Raw genomic sequence first — 15,114 nt, 5'->3', positions numbered from 1 at the left:
TCTCGCTGCTGTCTTGGATCCGCTTTGAACTGAACTCTCGCGGCTGTGTCGGAGCCACTATGGATTGAACTTCCACAGTATCATGTTAGACCCGCTCGACATCCATTGCTTTCGGTCCCCTAGAGGGCGGGGGGTTGCCCACATCTGAGGTCCTCTCCAAGGTTTCTCATAGTCAGCATTGTCACTGGCGTCCCACTGGATGTGAATTCTCCCTGCCCACTGGGTGTGAGTTTTCCTTGCCCTTTTGTGGGTTCTTCCGAGGATGTTGTAGTCGTAATGATTTGTGCAGTCCTTTGAGACATTTGTGATTTGGGGCTATATAAATAAACATTGATTGATTGATACAGTATAAGTATATATGTACACGTATATGTGTACTGTATGTACAGTATACATATATATGTACAGTATGAGTATATATTTACAGTATAAGTATATAGAGTATGTACAATATAAGCATATATGTATAATGTGTATATATAAGTATATGTACAGTATAAGTATATACAGTATGTACAGTATAAGTGTTTATGTACAGTAGATATATGTACACTATATTATACATGTACAATATAAGTTTGTGTGTACAGTATAAGTATATATGTACATGTATATATGTACTGTATGTACAGTATAAGTATATATGTACAGTAAATACAATGAACAAAATAAGTATTTGAACACCCTGCTATTTTGCACGTTCTCCCACTTAGAAATCATGGATGGGTCTGAAATTTTCACAGTAGGTCCATGTCCACTGTATGAGAGATAACCTAAAAAGAAAAATCCAGAAATCACAATCTATGATTTTTTAACAATTTGTGTAATAAAGCTGAAAATAAGTATTTGAACACCAACATTAATATTTGGTAGAGTAGCCTTTGTTTGCAATTACAGAGGTCAAAGGTTCCCTGTAGTTCTTCACCAGGTTTGCACAGACTGCAGGAGGGATTTTGGCCTACTTTTCCACGCAGGTCTTCTCTAGATCAGTCAGGTTTCTGGGCTGTCGCTGAGTAACACAGACTTTCAGCTCCCTCCAAAGATTTTCAATTGGATTTAGGTCTGGAGACTGGCTAGGCCACTCCGGAACCTTGATATGGTTCTTACGGAGCCACTTCTTGGTTTTCCTGGCTGTGTGCTTCGGGTCATTTTCATGTTGGAAGATCCAGCCACGACATATCTTCAATGATCTGACTGAGGGAAGGAGGTTTTTGGCCAAAATCCCACAATACATAGCTGCAGTCATCCTATCCTTAATACAGTACAGTCGTCCTGTCCCATGAGCAGAAAAACACCCCCAAAGCATGATGCTACCACCCCCATGCTTCACAGTAGGGATGGTGTACTTGGGATGGTACGCATCATTCTTCTTCCTCCAATGGAATTCTGACCAAAAAGGTCAATTTTGGTTTCATCTGTCCACAAAACGTTCTCCCATGACTCCTCTGGATCATCCAAATGGTCATTGGCAAACTTAAGATGTGCTGGTTTAAGCAGGGGAACCTTCCGTGCCATGCATGATTTCAAACCATGACGTCTTAGTGTATTACCAACAGTCACCATGGAAACAGTGGTCCCAGCTCTTTTCAGGTCATTGACCAAGTCCTGCCTTGTAGTCCTGGGCTGATTCCTCACCTTTCTTAGCATCATTGAGACCCCACCAGGTGATATCTTGCATGGGGCTCCACTCCGATTGAGATTGACGTCATGTTTAGCTTCTTCCATTTTCTAATAATTGCTCCAACAGTGGACCTTTTTTCACCAAGCTGCTTGGCAATTTCTCCAGAGCCCTTTCCATCCTTGTGGAGTTTTACAATTTTGTCTCCGGTGTCTTTGGACAGCTCTTTGCTCTTAGCCATGCTGCATGTTTGGGTCTTACTGATTGTATGGGGTGGACAGGTGTCTTTATGCAGCTAACGACCTCACACAGGTGCATCTGATTCAGGATAATACAGTGGAGTGGAGGAGGACTTTTAAAGGCGGACTGACGGGTCTTTGAGGGTCAGAATTCTAGCTGACAGACGGACGTTCAAATACGTATTTTCAGCTGTATCACACGAATAAATTATTTTTTAAAAATCATAGATTGTGATTTCTGGATTTTTCTTTTTAGGTTATCTCTCATACAGTGGACATGCACCTACTGTGAAAATTGAAGACCCCTCCATGATTTTGAAGTGGGAGAACTTGCAAAATAGCAGGGTGTTCAAATAATTATTTTCCTGACTGTATATGTACAGTATAAGTATATATAGTATGAACAGTATAAGTATATATGTACAGTATAAGTATACATGTACAGTATAAGTATATATGTACGGTAGATATATGTACAGTATAATTATATATAGTATGCACAGTATAAGTATATATGTACAGTATAAGTATATATGTACAGTATAAGTATATAGATATAGAATATATATGTACAGTATAAGTATGTATGTACAATATACGTATATATGTACATTATAGGTATATATGTACAGTAGATAAATGTAAAATATAAGTATATATGTACAGTTGAAGTATATATGTTCTGTGTATATATGTACAGTTTAAGTATATATGTACAGTAAAAGTACATATGTACAGTATAGGTATATATGTACAGTACATAAATGTACAGTTTAAGTATATACTGTATGTACATCATAAGTATATATGTACAGTATAGGTATATATTTACAGTAGATAAATGTACAGTATAAGTATATATGTATATTTCAAAGTATATGTGTACAGTATAAGTATATATGTACATTGTATATGTACAGTATAAGTGTATATGTGTAGTATATATGTACATCACCTATTTAAATGATGAAATAAATATGATATGCTGTTCAATCAGGATGATTCTCTGTATATCTATTCCTAAGAGTGTATTTTTTGTAATTATTGAATTTTTTTCTGTACTTAATTTATATTCTTTCTTCTTTTTTATGACATTCACTATCATTATGGTATGTTTCTTTAAAAAAAAAGTAATATTAAAGGACGAAATATTGTATAATTTTGCAAAATCATTGCATTTATATGACATCCGCTGTAATTATTGTTTATTATTTTAAAAAAAAGTAATAGCAGAGGACACAATATTGAATAATTTTGTGAAATCATTGCATTGTTCCTTTTTTTAAATGACATTCACTGTAATTATTGTTGTTGTTTTATTATCATAAGAATAATAACAAATAACAAGATATTGTATAATTTTGTGATGAAATCATAAAATAGGGCAAGTTGGAGGCAGCCAACAACCATACTCTAATGTGCCCGAAAAGTCCTCTAAAAAACATCCAAAAATACAAGTATTAGACATATTGTTATTATAAGTGCTAACGCTGAGGAACTACTTTTAAAGTTAAGGTAAAGTACCAATGATTGTCACACACACATTAGGTGTAGTGAAATGTGTCCTCTGCATTTGACCCATCTTTAGAGAGCTAAAAAGCTTATGCTGCTATATTGACATACTGAGCTGCTGCATCACTTCTGAGTTGGTGAAAGTTAAGTCCGGATTATAAATCATGCCTCTCACCTGAATAGTTGTAAATTGTGGACACAAACCCACACATCGGTCAACTTTGACATCCAATTTAGACCCGGAGATGGCGAGAAAGACATGAAAAAAACGCTTGTTTGCGTTTTCAACCCTTTGTGAGGATTGTGATTATGTCTTCATGTAAACAGGAAGACATAAACATCCCATCAGTACCTGGTGAGAGCAGACAACGTACAGTAAGCGATTTTAATTATGTTTGCACAACATAGCAGAATCTGTTTCGCACACAGCTTCTAAAACTTGTAGATCACCCTCCCTATATTCTAAAATAGAAGTTTCTGGATCATCATTCGTCCCAAAGTAGTCCATCCATACATCCATCTTCTTCCGCTTATCCGAAGTCGGGTCGCGGGGGCAACAGCCTAAGCAGGGAAACTCAGACTTCCCTCTCCCCAGCCACTTCGTCTAGCTCTTCCCGGGGGATCCCGAGGCGTTCCCAGGCCAGCCGAGAGACATAGTCTTCCCAACGTGTCCTGGGTCTTCCCCGTGCCCTAAACACCTCCCTAGGGAGGCGTTCGGGTGGCATCCTGACCAGATGCCTGAACCACCTCATCTGGCTCCTCTCGATGTGAAGGAGCAGCGGCTTTACTTTGAGTTCCTCCAGGATGGCAGAGCTTCTCACCCTATCTCTAAGGGAGAGGAAACTCATTTGGGCCGCTTGTACCCGTGATCTTATCCTTTCGGTCATGACCCAAAGCTCATGACCATAGGTGAGGATGGGAACGTAGATCGACCGGTAAATTGAGAGCTTTGCCTTCCGGCTCAGCTCCTTTTTCACCACAACGGATCGGTACGACGTCCGCATTACTGAAGACGCCGCACCGATCCGCCTGTCGATCTCACGATCCCATCCTCACCTATGGTCATGAACAAGACTCCTAGGTACTTGAACTCCTCCACTTGGGGCAGGGTCTCCTCCCCAACCCGGAGATGGCATTCCACCCTTTTCCGTGCGAGAACCATGGACTCGGACTTGGAGGTGTTGATTCTCATTCCGGTCGCTTCACACTCGGCTGCAAACCCATCCAGTGAGAGCTGAAGATCTCGGTCAGATGAAGCCATCAGGACCACATAATCTGCAAAAAGCAGAGACCTAATCCCGTGGCCACCAAACCGGAACCCCTCAACGCCTTGACTGTGCCTAGAAATTCTGTCCATAAAAGTTATGAACGGAATCTGTGACAAAGGACAGCCTTGGCGGAGTCCAACCCTCACTGGAAATGTGTTCGACTTACTGCCAGCAATGCGGACCAAGCTCTGGCACTGATCGTACAGGGAGCGGACCGCCACAATAAGACAGTCCGATACCCCATACTCTCTGAGCAATCTCCACAGGACTTCCCGAGGGACACGGTCGAATGCCTTCTCCAAGTCCACAAAGCACATGTAGACTGGTTGGGCAAACTCCCATGCACCCTCAAGAACCCTGCAGAGAGTATAGAGCTGGTCCACAGTTCCACGACCAGGACGAAAACCACACTGTTCCTCCTGAATCCGAGGTTCGACTATCCGGCGTAGCCTCCTCTCCAGTACACCTGAATAAACCTTACCGGGAAGGCTGAGGAGTGTGATCCCACGATAGTTGGAACACACCCTCCGGTCCCCCTTCTTAAAGAGAGGAACCACTACCCCGGTCTGCCAATACAGACGTACCACCCCCCGATATCCACGCGATGCTGCAGAGTCTTGTCAACCAAGACAGCCCCACAGCATCCAGAGCCTTAAGGCACTCCGGGCGGATCTCGTCCACCCCCGGGGCCTTGCCACCGAGGAGCTTTTTAACTACCTCAGCGACCTTAGCCCCAGAAATAGGAGAGTCCACCACAGATTCCCCAGGCACTGCTTCCTCATAGGAAGACGTGTTGGTGGGATTGAGGAGGTCTTCGAAGTATTCCTTCCAACTATCCACAACATCCGCAGTTGAGGTCAGCAGAACACAATCCACACCATACACGGTGTTGATAGTGCACTGCTTCCCCTTCCTGAGGCGGCGGACGGTGGTCCAGAATCGCTTCGAAGCCGTCTGGAAGTCGTTTTCCATGGCTTCCCCGAACTCCTCCCATGTCCGAGTTTTTTGCCTCCGCGACCGCCGAAGCCGCACACCGCTTGGCCTGTCGGTACCTGTCCACTGCCTCCGGAGTCCTATGAGCCAAAAGGACTCGATAGGACTCCTTCTTCAGCTTGACGGCATCCCTCACCGCTGGTGTCCACCAGGGGGTTTAAGGATTGCCGCCCCGACAGGCACCAACTACCTTGCGGCCACAGTTTAGATCAGCCGCCTCGACAATAGAGGTGCGGAACATGGTCCACTCGGACTCTATGTCCAGCACCCAAAGTAGTCTTTGTTGTCTAATGATTAGTAATGTTGTTGTTGAAGGGAAATGAGCGAAATGTATTAATAATACATGTTATTATGAATGTGACGGATACTACAAAACTCAAAAGCAGTGAAGTTGGTACGTTGTGTAAATGGTAAATAAAAACGGGAGAAAAATGCAAATATTAGCTCATTTGGAATTTGATGCCAGACACATTTTTCAAAAAAAGCTGGCACAAGTGGTAAAAAAAAAGACTGAGAACCTTGAAGAATGCTCATCAACCACTTATTTGGAACATCCCACAGGTGAACAGGCTAATTGGGAACAGGTGTGTGCCATGATTGGGTATAAAAGCGGCTTCCATGAAATGCTCAGTCGTTCACACACAAGGACGGGGCGAGGGTCACCACTTTGTCAACAAATGCCTGAGCAAATTTTTTAAGAACAACATTTCTCAACCAGCTATTGCAAGGAATTTAGTGATTTCACCATCTACGGTTACGTAATATCATCAAAAAGGTTCGGAAAATCTGGAGAAATCACTGCACATAAGCGATGTTATTACGGACCTTCCATCCCTCAGGCAGTACTGCATCAACAAGTAACATCGGTGTGTAAAGGATATCACCACATGGGCTCAGGAACACTTCAGAAAACCTCTGTCAGTAACTACAGTTGGTCGCTACATCTGTAAGTGCAAGTTAAAACTCGACTATGCAAATCCAAACACTATTTATCAACAACACCCAGAAACGCGGCCGGAAAACTCATCTAAAATGGAGTGATGCAATGTGGAATAGAGTTCTGTGGTCTGGCGAGTCCACATTTCAAATTGTTTTTTTGGAAATTGTGGACGTCGTGTCCTTTGGAATAAAGAGGAAAAGAACCATCCGCATTGTTCTCGGCACAAAGTGTAAAAGCCAGCATGTGTGATGGTATGGGGGTGTATTAGTGCCCAAGGCATGGCTAACTTTTTAGACCAGTTGATCTGCCGTTTCTTTTCTTTTTCTCCTATGTCCCACTCTCCCTTGTGGAGGGGGTCCGGTCCGATCCGGTGGCCATGTACTGCTCGCCTGTGTATCGGCTGGGGACATCTCTGCGCTGCTGATCCGCCTCCGCTTGGGATGGTTTCCTGCTGGCTCCGCTGTGAACTGGACTCTCGCTGCTGTGTTGGATCCGCTTTGGACTGGACTCTTGCGACTGTGTTGGATCCATTATGGATTGAACTTTCACAGTATCATGTTAGACCCGCTCGACATCCATTGCTTTCCTCCTCTCCAAGGTTCTCATAGTCATTATTGTCACCGACGTCCCACTGGGTGTGAGTTTTCCTTGCCCTTATGTGGGCCTACCGAGGATGTCGTAGTGGTTTGTGCAGCCCTTTGAGACGCTAGTGATTTAGGGCTATATAAGTAAACATTGATTGATTGATTGATAGCTTACACATCTGTGAAGGCCCCATTAATGCTGAAAGGTCCATACAGGTTTTGGAGCAACATATGTCGCCACCCAAACAACGTTATCATGGACGCCCCTGCTTATTTCAGCAAGACAATGCCAAGCCACGCGTTACAACATCGTGGCTTTGTAGTAAAAGAGTGCGGGTACTAGACTGGCCTGAACTGTAGTCCAGACCTGTCTCCCACTGAAAATGTGTGGCACATTTTGAAGTGTAAGCGAGACTGCGGACTGTTGAACAACTTAAGCTGTACATCAAGCAATAAATGGAAGGAATTCAACTTCAAAAATGTGTCTCCTCCGTTCACAATCCTTTACTGAGTGTTTTTAAAAGGAAAGGCCATGTAACACAGTGGTAACAATGCCACAATTTTGTGAGCACTAAATATCTTGTCTTTGCAGTCTATTCAATTGAATATAAGTTGGAAAATGATTTGCAAATCTTTGTATTCTGGTTGCATTTACCATTTACACAACGTGACGACTTCACTGCTTTTGAGTTCCGTGCGTATTATTACGAACGTGACGGATAGTACGTTACATATATAATTACAGCCTGTATATAAAAATTTAACGGAGGTTTTGGATAAATAGTATAGAGCCACCCACATTGGTTTCGTTGTTAGCTAACACTTGCTAACGTTTGTTTACGATTTAGAATGCATTTAATCAAGACAAACATAAGTGATCTTGTCTTACATAAGGATTGTAAATGATAGGCAAAATCCCCCCCACACCCCCAAAAAAAGTGTAGTTTCCCTTTAAGAGGATCTGGCATCCTTTTTCTAGAAGTTTTTCGACAAGTCTTAAAAAATGTTTGCAGTGTTAACTCAGAGAACGCTCGTAAAAGTGTTTTTTTGTCAAAATACCGCTAAAAGTATGTGCCGTGTGTACTGGCACTTGAGTACAAATATAAAGGTGTTTATTTACTTGTAAACCGAAGTAAAAAGAAAAAAAACACTTTAAATACGTCAACAAAAAATAAAGAAGGGGTGACTTACCCAAGAAGCTTTGGTTTCTGCCAATTTGAAAATACTTTAAAATGTAAAGGCGGGAATTTAAAGCATGTTGATTGTTTCAGACTTGAGTAAAGTTCTTGAAAAAGTGACTAAAAAGTGCATTCATCAAGTGAAGTAAACAGCGTCTCTCCTCCGACTCCTGTTTTTTTCCCTTTTCCCGTTTTTCCTCCTCATCATTTCCAACACTCAGCGAGAAACCTCCTCATTGGCTGAATGCGTCCACTGACGTCATTGTCTCCCGCCTCTATTGGCCGAAACCCACGTCAATCTCAGGTGTCCACGTGTGCACACTTTCACTCCTAAAGAAAGGAGGGGAAGAACCGAGTCGAGCCGAGCGGAGCCGAGTGGTGGCGAGGCCAGGAGCCCGTCAAGTAAACAGCAGGAAAAGCGAAGTGTTTGTGTTGAGTTGGAGGAGTTTGACTCACAAACCTTGCAGGGGAAACATCGGATTGTGATGGTGGACGAAAAAAAACGAGTCGTTCCTGAAAGCAACATCTATTTTAAAATGAATGGCGAAAAACGTCTATAAATATCATTTGAATGTATTAAGACTACGGAAGCCCGTTTGCGCCGCTAAAAATACACCAATGTCGTAGTTATGAGGTAAAAATCATAATTATGACATTAAAAAATACATTTATAAGATTAAAAAAGTGGGAATTATGAGATAGAAGGTCAAAATTATGAGATAAAAATAAGGGTGAGCTACATTATCGAAATTATGAAATAAAAAAGTGGAAATTATGAGAAAAGCGAGCCGAAATTATGAGATACGAAGTCGAAATTATGAGATAAAAAGTGGAAATTATGGGATTAGCAAATCGAAATTATGAGATACAAAGTGGAAATTAATAAATACAAGAGATTCGTGAATAATTTTTAATCTCAAAATGTTGATTTTCTTATCTCAAAATATCTAATAATAATCACTTTTTATCTCATAATTCTCACCTTGTATCTCATAATTTCCACTTTTTATCTAATAAATTCCCCTTTTTTGTCATAGTTTCCACTTCACATCTCATAATTTCTACTTTTTATCTCATAATTTCGATTTTGTATCTCATGAATTCCCCTTTTTTGTCATAGTTTCCACTTTTCATCTTATATTTTCCACTTTTTATCTCATAATTTTCACTTTTTATCTCAGCACTTCGACTATGTATCTCATAATTTTGACTTTTTATGTCATAATTTTCACTTTTCATATCACATTTTCTACTTTTTATCTCATAATTTCGACATTGTATCTCGTAAATTCCTCATTTTATCTCATAATTTCCACTTTGAATCTCATCATTTCCACCTTTTATCTCATAATTTCCACTTTGTATCCTACAATTTCTACTTTTTATCTTATAATTTTCACTTTATGTCTCAGTATTTCGACTATGTATAGCTCAAAATTTTGACTTTTTATCTCATAATTTTTCCTTAGTGTCTCAAAATTTCTTCTTCTTATCTCATATTTCCACTTTATGTCTCTTAATTTTGATTTAGTTTCTCATAATTTCCACTTTTTATCTCATAACTTCGACATTGTTTGTTATAATTTCCACTTTTTTTCTCATAATTTCAACATTGTATCTCATAAATTCCATTTTATATCTCATATTTTCCACTTTGAATTTCATAATTTCCACCTTTTATCTCATAATTTCCACTTTTTATCTTACAATTTCTACTTTTTATCTTATCATTTTCAATTTATATCTCATTATTTCGACTATGTAGCTTAAAATGTCGACTTTTTATCTCATAATTTTCCCTTTTTGTCTCAAAATTTCCACTTCTTACCTTATATTTCCACTTTTTGTCTCATAATTTTGACTTTTTTTCTCATAATTTCCATTTTTTATCTCACAACTTCAACATTGTTTGTCGTAATTTCCACTTTTTATCTCATAATTTCAACATTGTTTCTCAAAATTTTCACTTTTTATCTCAGAATTTCAACATTGTATCTCGTAAATTCCACTTTATATCTCATAATTTCCACTTTGTAGCTCATAATTTCTACTTTTTATGTCACAGTTATTTGATGACGAACCCAAAGATGCAGAGATGGAGGCAGGCATGGAATGAGAAAAAATGATACTAAGACAAAAACAAAACCAAAAGGGTACAAACACAGAGCGCGCACGAGGTGGATAATCAAACAAAAGGAGCTAGCCTGGGAGCTAGAAAATAACAAACAGGAGCTTAGCGTGGAAGCTAGCGGGTAGCGAACAGGCAAACAGAAGTCGTACTTGTATAATGAAAAATAAAACAGAAGCAGGGAACAAAAAAACAGTAAGCTACAAACATCAACTAAATATAGCTTACCTGCAAAGACAAGGTACGACACGACAGGAGCGATAACACATCACAACAGCGACTAGACGTGACATCGACAAGACAATACAACGATCCAGCAACTGACACAAGACAAAGCAGGTACAAATAGGAGTGGGCTGATTTGCAACTGGTGTGGCCAGGTGCCAATCAGCCGCAACTGAGGAGGAACACAGCACTCAGGGAACGAGACAGGAAGCTGACAAAATAAGAGCACTAGACAGGAACTAAGGACAGGAAATACCAAACAGAGGAACCAGACAAATGCAGGGGAAAAAACTAAAACATAGACAAACTGTCAGGGGAAGGCCTGACATTTTATCTGATAATTTTCACATCCTATCTCTGTATTTCGACTATGTATCTCGTAATTTCGACTTTTTATCTCATAATTTTCACTTTGTACCTCATAATTTCCACTTCTTATTTTATAATTTCCTCTTTTTATCTCATAATTTCAACTTCGTTTCTCATAATTTCCACTTTTTTTATCTCATAACTTCGACATCGTTTCTCATAATTTCCACTTTTTTTCTCATAATTTCAACATTGTATCTCGTAAATTCCATTTTATATCTCATAATTTCCACTCTGTATCTTTGTTTTTTATCATTTATACTTTTTATCTCATTATTTTTACTTTTTATCTAATAATTTCCACTTTTTTTCTCAAAATTTCCACTTTGTATCTCATCATTTCCAATTTTTATCTCTTAATTTCCACTTTGTATTGTATAATTTCTACTTGTTATCTCATAACTTTAACTTTGTATCGCATAATTTCTACTTTTTATCTCAATTTCGACCACGTATCTCATAATTTTCACTTTTTTTCTTATAATTTCCACTTCTTACCTCATAATTTCTACTTCTTATTTCATAATTTGATTTTGTATCTCATCATTTCTACTTTGTATCTCATAATTTACCATTTTCATCTTATAATTTCGATTTTGTATCTTATAATTTATAATTATCTCATAATTTTCACTTTATATCTCATAATTTCCAATTTTTCTCTCATAAATTCCACTTTATTTTTATAATTTCTACTTTTTATCTCATAATTTTTACTTTTTATCTAATAATTTTCGCTTTTTTTCTCAAAATTTCCACTTTGTATCTCATCATTTCCAATTTTTATCTCTTAATTTCCACTTTGTGTTGTATAATTTCTACTTGTTATCTCATAACTTTAACTTTGTATCTCATAATTTTCCACTTTTATCTAATAGTTTCCACTTTTCTGCTCTTAATTTCTACTTAGAATCTCATAATTTCCAATTTTTATCTCATAATTTCAACTTTGTATTTTATAATTTCTACTTTTTATCTCATAATTTCCACTTTTTAGCTAATAATTTCCACTTTTTTTTCTTATAATTTCCACTTCTTATCTCATAATTTCTACTTCTTATTTCATAATTTGATTTTGTATCTCATCATTTCTACTTTGTATCTCATCATTTACCATTTTCATCTTATAATTTCGATTTTGTATCTTATAATTTCTAATTATCTCATAATTTTCACTTTATATCTCATAATTTCCCATTTTTCTCTCATAAATTCCACTTTGTTTTTTATCATTTTTACTTTTTATCTCATCATTTTTACTTTTTTATCTAATAATTTCCACTTTTTTTCTCAAAATTTCCACTTTGTATCTCATCATTTCCAATTTTTATCTCTTAATTTCCACTTTGTATTGTATAATTTCTACTTGTTATCTCATAACTTTAACTTTGTATCTCATAATTTTCCCCTTTTATCTAATAGTTTCCACTTTTCTGCTCTTAATTTCTACTTAGTATCTCATCATTTCCAATTTTTATCTCATAATTTCGACTTTGTATTTTATAATTTCTACTTTTTATCTAATAATTTCCACTTTTTTTTCTTATAATTTCCACTTCTTATCTCATAATTTCTACTTCTTATTTCATAATTTGAATTTGTATCTCATCATTTCTACTTTGTATCTCATAATTTACCATTTTCATCTTATAATTTCGACTGTGTATTTTATAATTTCTAATTATCTCATAATTTTCACTTTATATCTCATAATTTCCAATTTTTGTCTCATAAATTCCACTGTTTTTTATCATTTTTACTTTTTTTCTCAAAATTTCCACTTCGTATCTCATAATTTCCGATTTTTATCTCTTAATTTCCACTTTGTGTTGTATAATTTCTACTTGTTATCTCATAACTTTAACTTTGTATCTCATAATTTTCCCCTTTTATATAATAGTTTCCACTTTTCTGCTCTTAATTTCTACTTAGTATCTCATCATTTCCAATTTTTATCTCATAATTTCGACTTTGTATTTTATAATTTCTACTTTTTATCTCATAATTTTCACTTTTTATCAAATAATCTCCACTTTTTTTTCTTATAATTTCCACTTTTTATCTCATAATTCTATTTCTTATTTCATAATTTCATTTTGTATCTCATCATTTCTACTTTCTATCTCATAATTTACCATTTTCATTTTATAATTTCGACTGTGTATCTTATAATTTGTAATTATCTCATAATTTTCACTTTATATCTCACAATTTCCAATTTTTCTATCATAAATTCCACTTTGTTTTTATCATTTCTACTTTTTATCTCATAATTTTTACTTTTTATCTAATAATTTCCACTTTTTTTCTCAAAATTTCCACTTTGTATCTCATCATTTCCAATTTTTATCTCTTAATTTGCACTTTGTATTGTATAATTTCTACTTGTTATCTCATAACTTTAACTTTGTATCTCATAATTTTCCCCTTTTATATAATAGTTTCCACTTTTCTGCTCTTAATTTCTACTTAGTATCTCATCATTTCCAATTTTTATCTCATAATTTCGACTTTGTATTTTATAATTTCTACTTTTTATCTCATAATTTTCACTTTTTATCAAATAATCTCCACTTTTTTTTCTTATAATTTCCACTTTTTATCTCATAATTCTATTTCTTATTTCATAATTTCATTTTGTATCTCATCATTTCTACTTTCTATCTCATAATTTACCATTTTCATTTTATAATTTCGACTGTGTATCTTATAATTTCTAATTATCTCATAATTTTCACTTTATATCTCACAATTTCCAATTTTTCTCCCATAAATTCCACTTTGTTTTTTATCATTTCTACTTTTTATCTCAACATTTTTACTTTTTTATGTAATAATTTCCACTTTTTTTCTCAAAATTTCCACTTTGTATCTCATCATTTCCAATTTTTATCTCTTAATTTCCACTTTGTATTGTATAATTTCTAATTGTTATCTCATAACTTTAACTTTGTATCTCATAATTTCTACTTTTTATCTCAATTTCGACTACGTATCTCATAATTTTCACTTTTTATCTAATAATTTCCACTTTTTTTTCTTATAATTTACACTTCTTATCTCATAATTTCTACTTCTTATTTCATAATTTGATTTTGTATCTCATCATTTCTACTTTGTATCTCATAATTTACCATTTTCATCTTATAATTTCGACTGTGTATTTTATAATTTCTAATTATCTCATAATTTTCACTTTATATCTCATAATTTCCCATTTTTGTCTCATAAATTCCACTTTGTTTTTTATCATTTCTACTTTTTATCTCATCATTTTTACTTTTTTATGTAATAATTTCCACTTTTTTTCTCAAAATTTCCACTTTGTATCTCATCATTTCCAATTTTTATCTCTTAATTTCCACTTTGTATTGTATAATTTCTACTTGTTATCTCATAACTTTAACTTTGTATCTCATAATTTCTACTTTTTATCTCAATTTCGACGACGTATCTCATAATTTTCACTTTTTTTCTTATAATTTCCACTTCTTACCTCATTTCTACTCCTTATTTCATAATTTGATTTTGTATCTCATCATTTCTACTTTGTATCTCATAATTTACCATTTTCATCTGATAATTTCGACTTTGTATCTTATAATTTCTAATTATCTCATAACTTTCACTTTATATCTCATAATTTCCAATTTTTCTCTCATAAATTCCACTTTGTTTTTTATCATTTCTACTTTTTATCTCATCATTTTTACCTTTTTATGTAATAATTTCCACTTTTTTAATCCAAATTTCCACTTTGTATTGTAAAATTTCTACTTGTTATCTCCTAACTTTAACTTTGTATCTCATAATTTTCCCCTTTGATCTAATAGTTTCCACTTTTCTGCTCTTAATTTCTACTTAGTATCTCATCATTTCCAATTTTTATCTCATAATTTCGACTTTGTATTTTATAATTTCTACTTTTTATCTAATAATTTCCACTTTTTTTTCTTATAATTTCCACTTCTTATCTCATAATTCTATTTCTTATTTCATAATTTGATTTTGTATCTCATCATTTCTACTTTGTATCTCATAATTCACCATTTTCATCTTA

General features: G+C 35.6%; 1 protein-coding gene across 1 annotated transcript in view; it reads right to left on the bottom strand.

The window, feature by feature from the left end:
• The window catches only part of tmem45a (transmembrane protein 45a), a 47,489-nt gene extending 38,934 nt beyond the window's left edge, over positions 1–8,555 (bottom strand). Inside the window, exon 1 of the mRNA XM_061888878.1 lies at positions 8,346–8,555. The gene's annotated coding sequence lies outside the window, so the exon portion shown is untranslated. The remainder of the gene's footprint in view (positions 1–8,345) is intronic.
• Between the last annotated feature and the right edge of the window lie 6,559 nt (positions 8,556–15,114).

The sequence above is a fragment of the Nerophis ophidion genome, linkage group LG26, assembly GCF_033978795.1.
Source record: "Nerophis ophidion isolate RoL-2023_Sa linkage group LG26, RoL_Noph_v1.0, whole genome shotgun sequence".
NCBI classification, from domain to species: domain Eukaryota; kingdom Metazoa; phylum Chordata; class Actinopteri; order Syngnathiformes; family Syngnathidae; genus Nerophis; species Nerophis ophidion.
Note: the sequence above shows the minus strand (reverse complement) of the source record. Positions and strands in the feature narration are given on the sequence as shown.